Source organism: Coenobita brevimanus, chromosome 10, assembly GCF_032717465.1.
Source record: "Coenobita brevimanus isolate Jiangsu-jjx chromosome 10, ASM3271746v2, whole genome shotgun sequence".
Taxonomy (NCBI): Eukaryota; Metazoa; Arthropoda; class Malacostraca; order Decapoda; family Coenobitidae; genus Coenobita; species Coenobita brevimanus.
In genome coordinates, this window is record NC_136963.1 from 1,282,658 (window position 1) to 1,293,092 (window position 10,435).

The following is a 10,435-nucleotide window of genomic DNA, read 5'->3' on the forward strand; positions in this document are numbered from 1 at the left end:
GTACTGGCACTACAGCATCTGGTACTGGCACTACAGCTGCTTCACAACTACAAGGATAAAGTACTGTAAAGTAAAGGGAAGTACAGCTTGACCAATTTATTTTAAACAATCTCCAAAATTAAAACATCAAGGATGCCAATACTAAGCAAAACCACTAAAATAATAATAATAATAATACAGCATTTTCCAGCAGCCCTTAATACTGCTTTCAGCGCCCCCTCAGGACACTATCACCCCAGGTTAAAAACTGCTGCCCCAGATGACCCTGTAGGCAGCCAGAGTGTATTGTGCCACCACCACCAGTCCAGCCAGGCCTCACCAACACCCTGGCAGGTAAATTTGACTGGCAGCTGCTTCAAGGCCTTGCTGATGGTGTCACTGTGGAAAGAGAAACGTAATATCAACAGCCAGCCTTTGTCAACTTGGGGACTGGGTCTGTTCAGTGCTGGCCTTACATTTGGAGGACAGACAGTAGGAAATGAAGACGGAGGATGACAGCAGGAAATGCAAACAGGGTAAAACAGAAATAAAGACAGAAGAAAGCAGCAGGAAATGCAGACAGAGGAAGACAGTAGGAAATGCAGACAGGGGAAGACAGTAGGAAATGCAGACAGAGGAAGACAGAAGGAAATGCAGACAGAGGAAGACAGTAGGATATGCAGACAGAGGAAGACAGTAGGAAATGCAGACAGAGGAAGACAGTAGGAAATGCAGACAGAGGAAGACAGTAGGAAATGCAGACAGGGGAAGAAAGTAGGAAATAAAGACAGCGAAAGACAGTAGGAAATACAGGTATACCCCAGTTTAATGATGCAACTGGTTAAGTAAGAACCCATTGTTAGGCGGGCTATCGTACATCGGAGTAGATTTAACATGTAAAGTAATGGGATGCGTTTCTGAGCCTTGAGTTTCCCCCCCAACCAAGTCCTAAACCCACCCAAATGAGTCCAAAAACAAGTTTAATGCCAATCTAATGGCCTAACAGCTGTAAAAGAAGCTAACCTAAGCCTAACACCTGTAAATAACTCATTAAAACCAACAAATAAAAGATAAAAATTGCCAAATATAAGTCTGGAAAAAATCAAACTTAGTAAACTGTACCCCAAAATGACAATGTTCACCCCACCTACGGCTAAAACACATTAATCTAAAAACAGTTTATAAATCAACCTAAACACAAAATTTTAGTCTAAAATATCATAAAAATTGGTAAAAAAATAATACCCATCGTTATACTGGGGACTGGCCATCGTTAGGCAGGGTATGTTGGTACAGTATTTTTACCCCCATTGCTAAGCCGGGGTATGGCATCCAGGGGCATCGTATATCGAGGTATACCTGTACAGACAGTAGCAAAGAAAGGCCAGAGGGATGGCCATTTTTGGTAGAAGCTTGCAATAAGATCCATGGGCTTTTTTCTATCTATCTATCTATCAATTCCCAGACGCCTTAATCACGTAAGGGGTGGCCACAATCAAATCACCTCCATGTCGCCCTGTCCCCCACCATTTCACTGCCCTTCTCCTAGCTCACACCCTCCTCTCCATATACCTCTCCACTCCACCCCTCCATCTCATCCTTGGCCTCCCCCTCTCTCTCCCCCTCTCCACCTCACTCACATACATTCTCCTCGTCAGTCTCTCATTTTTTATTGTCCCAAATTGTTCTCCATACAGTCAGCCTCACTCAACCACCTGCTGGCATTCTGTCTGTATTGGGCAACTATGTCTGCATGTATGTGTAGCCTCAGTGTCAGTGTAGAACATCCATGACAAGCCATCCATCCATCATCCAATCCTACGTTGTCCCATGAGGAGCGTAGGAGCCCGGGGCTAGGCAAGTTGGTTCTGACTTTTAAGATGACAGTGACCAGCCTCACTCATCCCTGAGTGGCATTACGTGAGCAATAAACCCCAACCACCCCTTGGATATAAACCTGCATAGGCTCAATCCGACTGGAGCGCCTTAATTACCCACTAAACCACCAGGTGCCAAAATTTGGTTATATGGTTACCACCCAGCGTAGTAAATGGTTTCTGGTGTATAGGATACCATTTGGCTTGACACTCAGTGTAGAGTCACCCACAGGCAGAAGGAAAAGGAAAGGATGAAGGAAAGAAAGACAGAAGAGGAAGACACGAAAGAAGGATGGAGGAGAGGAAAGGGCAGACACCCAAGAGCAGCACTACACTGAGTGAGTGGATGGTGAGCGCCCCCACCTACCACATATCCATGATAATAATGGTTTACTACAAAATTAACTGTAAGAGAATTTATTTCAGCTTTATCTAACCCAGACCATGGTGTAGGATAACATATAAAACATCCCACTGAACACAGCTGCCTACATCACAGGTTAATTAAATGCTATGTTGTATTTATACCATCTATTATTAGCGCCTGACTAACAAGGAGAGTGTATGTGAGTGAGGTGGAGGGGGGGAGCAGGAGGGAGAGACCAAGGATGAGATGGAGGGATGGAGTGGAGAGGTATATGAGGGAGGGGGGAGTGGGCTGGGAGCAGGGCAGTGAAATGGTGGGGAACAGGGCAACATGGAGGCGATTTGTTTGTGGCCACCCCTTATGGGACTGAGGCGTCTGGCAATAGATAGATAGATAGAAGTTGTATTTATTCTGGGGAATCCCTGGGCAATACCCCTGAAGTAGCACATGTCAGTGATCACAGCTGGGACATCAGCACAAGAAACAGCAATAATTTTTTTGTTGTAATGCAAGGAGGAAGGAACCAAAGGCCAGGAGCCCGCAAACCGTTCCTTCCAAGAAAAAACAAAAACAACACAAAAGAGAGCCAAATTCAAGATCTGTTCATTTCGAGATGCCTGGACACACTACGTTTGAAAGACTGGAGGTCATAGGAAGTAGGAAATATAGACAGAGGGAGACAGTTCCAGAGCTGACCTGGGTAAGTAACATGTTCAAATTTTGTCTACTGCTGTTTTATACATTTGGTTAACCCTGGCGACATTACTGACATTATAAAATATTAGTGTTTACAGAAAGAGAACAACACTGAGGTGGTTTGGACATGTGGAGAGAATGGAGGATGAGGGAGGGGGGAGTGAGTTGGAGGGAGGGCAGTCAAATGGTGGGTGACAGAGCAACTTGGAGGCGTTTTGTCTACGGCCACCCTTTGTGAAATTACGGCGTCGGGCTATAGATAGATAGACAGATGGATAGATTACAGAAAGAACTCTGGAACAAGATGCTAAATACAATAAGCTTTCCAAGGGAGGACCAAACATGTGATGTGCACTATATAGAAAATAATCTACCCATCTATCTGCTGCAAGACGCCTCAATCCCGTAAGGGGTGGCCACAAACAAATCGCCTCCATGTCGTCCTGTCCCCCGCCATTTCACTGGCCTGCTCCCAGCTCACACCCCCCTCTCTCATATACCTCTCCACTCCATCCCATCCACACAAAATAAGCTTTGGAATTATTTTTATTTGTTTTGCACAGACAGTGTTATGGCAGGAAATTGGCAACACCCTGCACTGCTGTATGTCATATATGGAGGGGTCTGTTGGTGCTGCCACAAAATTGATTATAATATAAATGATATGCCTGCATTAGTTTGCTCTACTGTACTTATTTTATCCCACACCAAGAGAACGGTGGTAGGCGGTGACCACCATCATCCACTCACTTGATGTTGTGCTGCCTACTTCTTCCTTCACATTTATCATTCTTTTTCTGTGTCTGCCCTCCTCTCTTCCCATTTCTCTCATCTTTCCTGTTACTTGTTATTACACCTGTTTCCCTATCAGGTGGCTTTACACTGAGTAACAAGCCTAATGGTTTCCTGTAAGTCAGGAAATCATTTACAACGCTGGGTGGTAACCATATAATCAACCCACACATGTTCCCTACATATCAGCAAGTGGGTTGGTGGAGGGTTAGTGCCCCTCCCCGTAAAACAACTCAAAGACAAACAGCCACCCCTTATGGGATTATGGCATCAGGCTACAGATAGACAGACAGATGAGGAGAATGAAGAATTAAGAGTAAGCTTTCAGCTATACTGAGGTACTGTATATGAGTGGTTGAAACAGGTGTTGAATGAGAAATCCTTTGCAGTAACCATGGAAGTCAAATACATATCAACTCTCACACAATAACCAAACGCACAACGTTGCCCTGAACTGTTGCAAAACACTGATCTATCCATCCATCACCCAATCCTGTGCTGCCCCATGAGAAGCGCAGGAGCCCGGGGCTAGGCAAGATGGTCCTGACATTAAAGATGAGTGTGTGAGATCTACCTAACATCTAAAAATTCTGGTCAAACATCTGTTTCACTAAATCTCCCAAAAAACTCTTGATACTGGATGAGAAGAATGTTACCACTTACAGGAGCTATGGGTATGGTATGGTATGGTATGGTATGGTATGGTATGGTAAGGTATGGTATGGTATGGTATGGTATGGTATGGTAAGGTATGGTATGGTATGGTATGGTATGGTAAGGTATGGTAAGGTATGGTATGGTATGGTATGGTAAGGTATGGTATGGTATGGTATGGTATGGTATGGTATGGTATGTATGGTATGGTATGGTATGGTATGGTAAGGTATGGTATGGTAAGGTAAGGAATGGTATGGTATGGTATGGTATGGTATGGTATGGTAAGGTATGGTATGGTATGGTATGGTATGGTAAGGCATGGTATGGTAAGGTATGGTATGGTATGGTATGGTATGGTATGGTATGGTAAGGTATGGTATGGTATGGTAAGGTATGGTATGGTATGGTATGGTAAGGTATGGTATGGTATGGTATGGTATGGTATGGTAAGGTATGGTATGGTATGGTATGGTATGGTAAGGTATGGTATGGTAAGGTATGGTATGGTAAGGTATGGTATGGTAAGGTATGGTATGGTATGGTATGGTATGGTATGTATGGTATGGTATGGTATGGTATGGTATGGTATGGTAAGGTATGGTATGGTATGGTATTGTAAGGTAAGTCAGATGTTCAGTCCTGGTCTCCTGCTGCAAGAAGTAACTGCCAAACACTGCACGCTTGTCCACACTGCCAAACACTGCACGCTTGTCCACACTGTCACACACGCAGTTTTAATACGACCCTAACACCTATGCTACTCACGGCCACATTCTAAGGGCCTTTGGAGATTTAATAACATCTCTTCCTTAGTTATTTACCCAGCATATTATAACAATTTTTATCCACATGGCCTGACAATGTGAGGTAGAAGGGGGGACAGGGAGGGGGAGGCCAAGGATGAGATGGCGGGATGGAGTGGAGAGGTATATGAGAGGGGGGGGGGGTGAGCTGGGAGCAGGGCAGTGAAATGGTGGGGGACAGGGCATCATGGAGGTGATTTGTTTGTGGCCACCCCTTATGGGATTAAGGCATCTGGCAATAGATAGATAGATAGACAGGCTTTTGGTTTGGCTTCCAGTACACTGAGAATATCAGCTGTACCTCGGCCAACCCCAATACAGGAATTCTTTAGGTGCAAACACGGTGTCATTTTTATATTAGAGTAAATCGCCTCCATGTCGCCCTGTCCCCCGCCATTTCACTGCCCTGCTGCCATCTCACACCCCCCTCTCTCATATACCTCTCCACTCCATCCCTCCATCTCAAACATATACCATACCATATCATTAACCTCTGTTTTATGCAGATATGTTCACTGGGATGTTTTATATTTGAGCAAATTACATTATAGATTACATTACATCACAATATCCATTTTTACGCCATGAAAAAAACAGGTGGCTCCCCTGCCTGGTTAAACAAACATTCCTCACTTTCTTCTATATCCCCAAAAGGACGATGGCAGACTGAGGAGGAAGGGTTTATATTCAAATGAGCCTGGGGTTGTAAATACCATGTGAATTAATGTTACTCAAGTCAAGGCCTTGATTTGTAAGTGTGCCCCATTCAACTGCACACTATCTATCTATCTATAGCCCAACGCCCTAATCCCGCAAAGGGTGGCCACAGACAAAATGCCTCCAAGTCGCTCTGTCACCCACCATTTGACTCCCCTCCCCACAACTCACTCCCCCCTCCCTCACAGACCTCTCAACTCCATCCCTCCACGTCATCCTCGGTCTCCCTCTCCCTCTCCCTCCCTCCACTTCACCTACATACACTCTCTTAGTCAGTCTTTCATTCTCCATTCTCTCCTTCACTTTTTATTTCTGACTCTCTACTCCCTACCTCACTCCCCCCATCCAAGGGTAGGAAAAGAGGTATGGGGTGATGATGATGATGGTGATGCTGATGATGATGATAATGATGATGATGATGATGATAATGATGATGATGATGATAATGATGATGATGATGATAATGATGATGCAGACTATTCTGATACAGGATTAAGATGGTATAAACAGCATACATGAAAAATATTATCCTGCTGTATGCATCAGTAAATCACTACAGAAGAGAGGCTACAAAGACTCCTGTAAGAAAGAAAGAGAGAGAGAGAGAGAGAGCGTAATTCTCACATATATACAGAAGCACTAGACAAGTGCGATCGTACAAGCCTTAGAGAGAGAGAGAGACAGACAGACAGAGAGAGAGAGAGAGAGAGAGAGAGACCTTACTTCTCACACATACAGAAGCACTACACGTGTGGCATCGTACTGGCCTTTGCTAAACTGGTGAAGAACCTTATGCCTGAAAGTTCCTAGGATGCTAAACTGACGTACCACATGGGCCCTTGCTAGACTGACATATCTACCTATCAATCTATTGCCAGACGCCTTAATACTATAAGAAGTGGCCACAAACAAATCGCCTCCATGTTGCCCTGTCCCCTGCCACTTCACTGCCCTGCTCCCAGCTCACACCCCACTTACTCATGTACCTCTCCACTCCATCCCTCCATCTCAACCTTGGTCTCCCCCCCCCCTCCACCTCATTCACATACACTCTCCTCATCAGTCTCTCACTCTCCATACCTTGCGTAAAAAATATTCTTGGGGTGTGACTGACTGACCAGGCCTGCATCTACAAAGGATATGGAAAAGAAATCTGGTTTACCTTTAACATCACTGTGAGATGAATGGATGCAGATTTATTGCAATTCTGTCCACCATCATCATCACAGCAGCAGCCCACGTTGGTCCACAGCAGAATAAAGGTTTCCCCTATCATCTTCCACTTTGATGTGTTGGCTGTCAGCGTGTTCCATCCATACCCAGCCAATCTTGAAGTCAGAACAAGATGGCAGGATGAGACTTGGGATCCACTCCTCCATCTGCCGACAAAAATCATTATCAGTATCATCATCATTTTTGTTTTTTAAAGGCTCCAACACACTTGCATGCATCATCCCTGGTCACCTAATGGCGGCTCTCCATGCAACTCAAACTCTAGCTGCCACCCTATTCAGTCCCTTATCCTTGAGGTCACAGTCAATGACTTCATCCAAGGTGTTTTTCTGCCTACCTCTCACAACCCTACCTCTAACGTTAACATTTCTCACTTTCTGCACCAAACTGTCAACCTCCATCCTCTCCACATGCCCAAACCACCTCAATCTACCCCTCCTCATCACCCCAGCCCCATCCTACCTCTTAACTCTTCCATCGTAAACCTAGCCCCCCAGGCCTCACACTCAAGGATGCACTGCACATCCACTTAATCATTGTAAGTTCTGTGCGTTTGAGCCTGCGAATATCCTCTTCCTTTACAGCCCAGGTCTCACTACCATACAGCATTACACTCCTAATGCATGTCACATATAAAGACCTTTAAGCATGGAGGGAGAGTCCTCTCAATGTCAGGAGAGGCAACAGCTCCCTGAACTTCTTCCAGCCACTGCTCACCCTAGCCACAGAGCTGCTCCAGCCCCACCACCAGCACATAACATGTCTCCCAAATAACAAAACTCTTCCACACACTCAAGAGACTCAGCAGCAAGTTCAATCCTTTCACGTCTGACAATCTCCACCTGTTTTCCCCGACACACCGCACACATAAAATCAGCATTATCTCGCAGTCTAACTCTGATACCACTACATCTCTTATGCACCCACTTATCACACACACCGCACAAGATGGAATTACTTCTCAAGCCCATGTGGCAAACTGCACATGGCCACTCTCCCTCGTCTTTGACAGTACTGCCACCAACCCTAGATATCATCACTTTTGTTTTATCTGCATTTACCCTTAAGCCCTTGTGCCCCATACCATCTCTCCACTTCCTAAATCTTTCCTCCGCCTTCCTTTCACTCTCTGTAATCAAAACTAAATCATCAGCATACAACATCTCCCACGGGAGTCCGTTTCTAAAGTCACGTGAAAGGGCTTCAAGTACCATGATAAACAACATGGGACTCAAGACTGACCCCTGATGCACACCAACATTCACGGAAAACTCATCACTCAAATCTCCATTCAGTATCATCACCATCAATTCTCTTCTCACTCTTATACATGGAGCAGTTATGATCCAGAAAAAGGAAAATACATATGTCATTATCATCAATATTTTTATTCATCAAGCCTTGTAATTCTCATTCATTCTGGGTAAGGTACAAATTAAGCATCACTCACCTTCTCACTCCATCCACGAAGGTCCCCTCATGCAGGTGTCCAGGCAACCACCCTTCCCCCCGTCAGGATCTCCCAGCAATAATAACTTTTTATTTTTATTTTTTTTTTTTTATGCGAGGAAGAAGGAACCAAAGGCCATGAGCCCGCAGTAACAGTTCCCTCCAAGAGAAAAACAAAATACAATAGAGAGCCAAATTCAAGATCCGATCATTTTGAGATGCCTGGACACACTGCGTTTGAAAGACTGGAGATCATAGGCAGGAGGAAATACAGACAGAGGGAGACAGTTCCAGAGCTGACCTGTTGCATGAATGAAAGACTGGGAGTAACGGTTAGCTCTTGCATTAGAGAGTTGGACAGAAAAGGGATGAGAGTTTGCTGCCAGACGGGTGCTACGCGCCCGTCGTAGAGGTGGAGGAATGCAAGCAGACAGTTCAGAGGAGCAGTGACCATTAAAGTAGCGATAGAAAAGAGATAAAGATGAAACAGTGCGGCGAAGAGACAGAGGTTGAAGGGAGTCAGTAAGAGGAGGAGAGTTAATGAGACGAAAAGCCTTTGACTCCACCCTATTGAGAAGAGCTGTATGTGGGGAGCCTCCCCACACATGAGAGTTGTACTCCACACAGGGGCGGATAAAACCCCTGTATAGAGTCAACAATTGTGCAGGGGTAAAGAAAGAGCGGAGTCGGCTTAGCACACCCAATCTCTTGGAAGCAGATTTTACAAGAGATGTAATATGATCTTTCCAAGATAAGTCCCGAGTAAATGAAACCCCAAGCATGTTCAAGGATGATGCAGGATTAATCTGAATATTATTAAACATTAGTGGGTATACCTGTGGAAGATTTTGTCGGGTTGATAGGTGTAAGAACTGAGTCTTAGAAGCATTAAAGACAACCATATTATTTTTACCCCAGTCAGAGATATGAGCCAAGTCAGACATTAGGTGTGCCATAGCCTCATCCCTTGTTTCTTGAAGTAACTGTTGAGATGGGCGTTGCGGGAACCGAATGGAAAGGTGAAGGATGGAGTCATCAGCGTATGAGTGGATAGGGTTAGATGTACAGCTTAGAAGATCATTGATGAATAAAAGGAAGAGAGTTGGTGATAGGACAGAGCCCTGAGGAACACCACTGTTGATAGATCTAGGAGAAGAACGATGGCCCTCTACGACAGCAGCTATAGAACGACCAGAAAGGAAGCTAGCGATGAAGGTACAGATAGAAGGATAGGAACCGTAGGAGGGCAGTTTGGAAATTAAAGATTTGTGCCAGACTCGATCGAAAGCCTTTGAGATGTCAAGTGCAATGGCAAAGCTTTCGCCAAAGTCCCGAAAGGAGGATGACCAGGAGTCTGAAAGGTAGGTGAGAAGATCGCCAGTGGAGCGTCCCTGACGGAACCCTTACTGACGATCGGAAAGAAGGTTGTGATAGGAAAGATGCTTTAAAATTTTTCTATTGAGAATTGACTCGACAACTTTTGAAATACAGGACGTTAAAGCAATTGGACGATAGTTGGAGGGTTGGGAGTGGTCACCCTTCTTTGGGACTGGCTGAATGAGAGCAAACTTCCAGCAAGAAGGAAAGATACAAGTTGACAGACAAAGGCGAAATAGTTTGCCTAGGCAGGGTGTAAGCACAGAAGCACAGTTTTTGAGAACAACAGGAGGGACCCCATCAGGCCCATATGCCTTGTTAGTACTGAGGCCAGTAATGGCAGAAAATACATCAACTGAAGAAATTTTAATGTCAGCCATGAGGAAGTCAGAGGGGGGAAGTGATGGAGGAACAGCACCGGAATCGTCTAAGGTGGAATTGGAGGAGAAAGTCTGTGCGAAGAGATCTGCTTTATCAGTAGAAGAAAT

General features: G+C 44.9%; 1 long non-coding RNA gene across 1 annotated transcript; it reads right to left on the reverse strand.

Annotated features, from left to right (window-relative positions):
• Window positions 1–241: 241 nt before the first annotated feature.
• LOC145410312 (uncharacterized) lies at window positions 242–8,646 on the reverse strand. The gene is made up of 3 exons (XR_013899265.1): window positions 8,572–8,646; window positions 7,051–7,267; window positions 242–378 (listed from the first exon to the last, which is right to left on the reverse strand). It is a non-coding gene; the product is annotated as an uncharacterized LOC145410312 (long non-coding RNA).
• Between the last annotated feature and the right edge of the window lie 1,789 nt (window positions 8,647–10,435).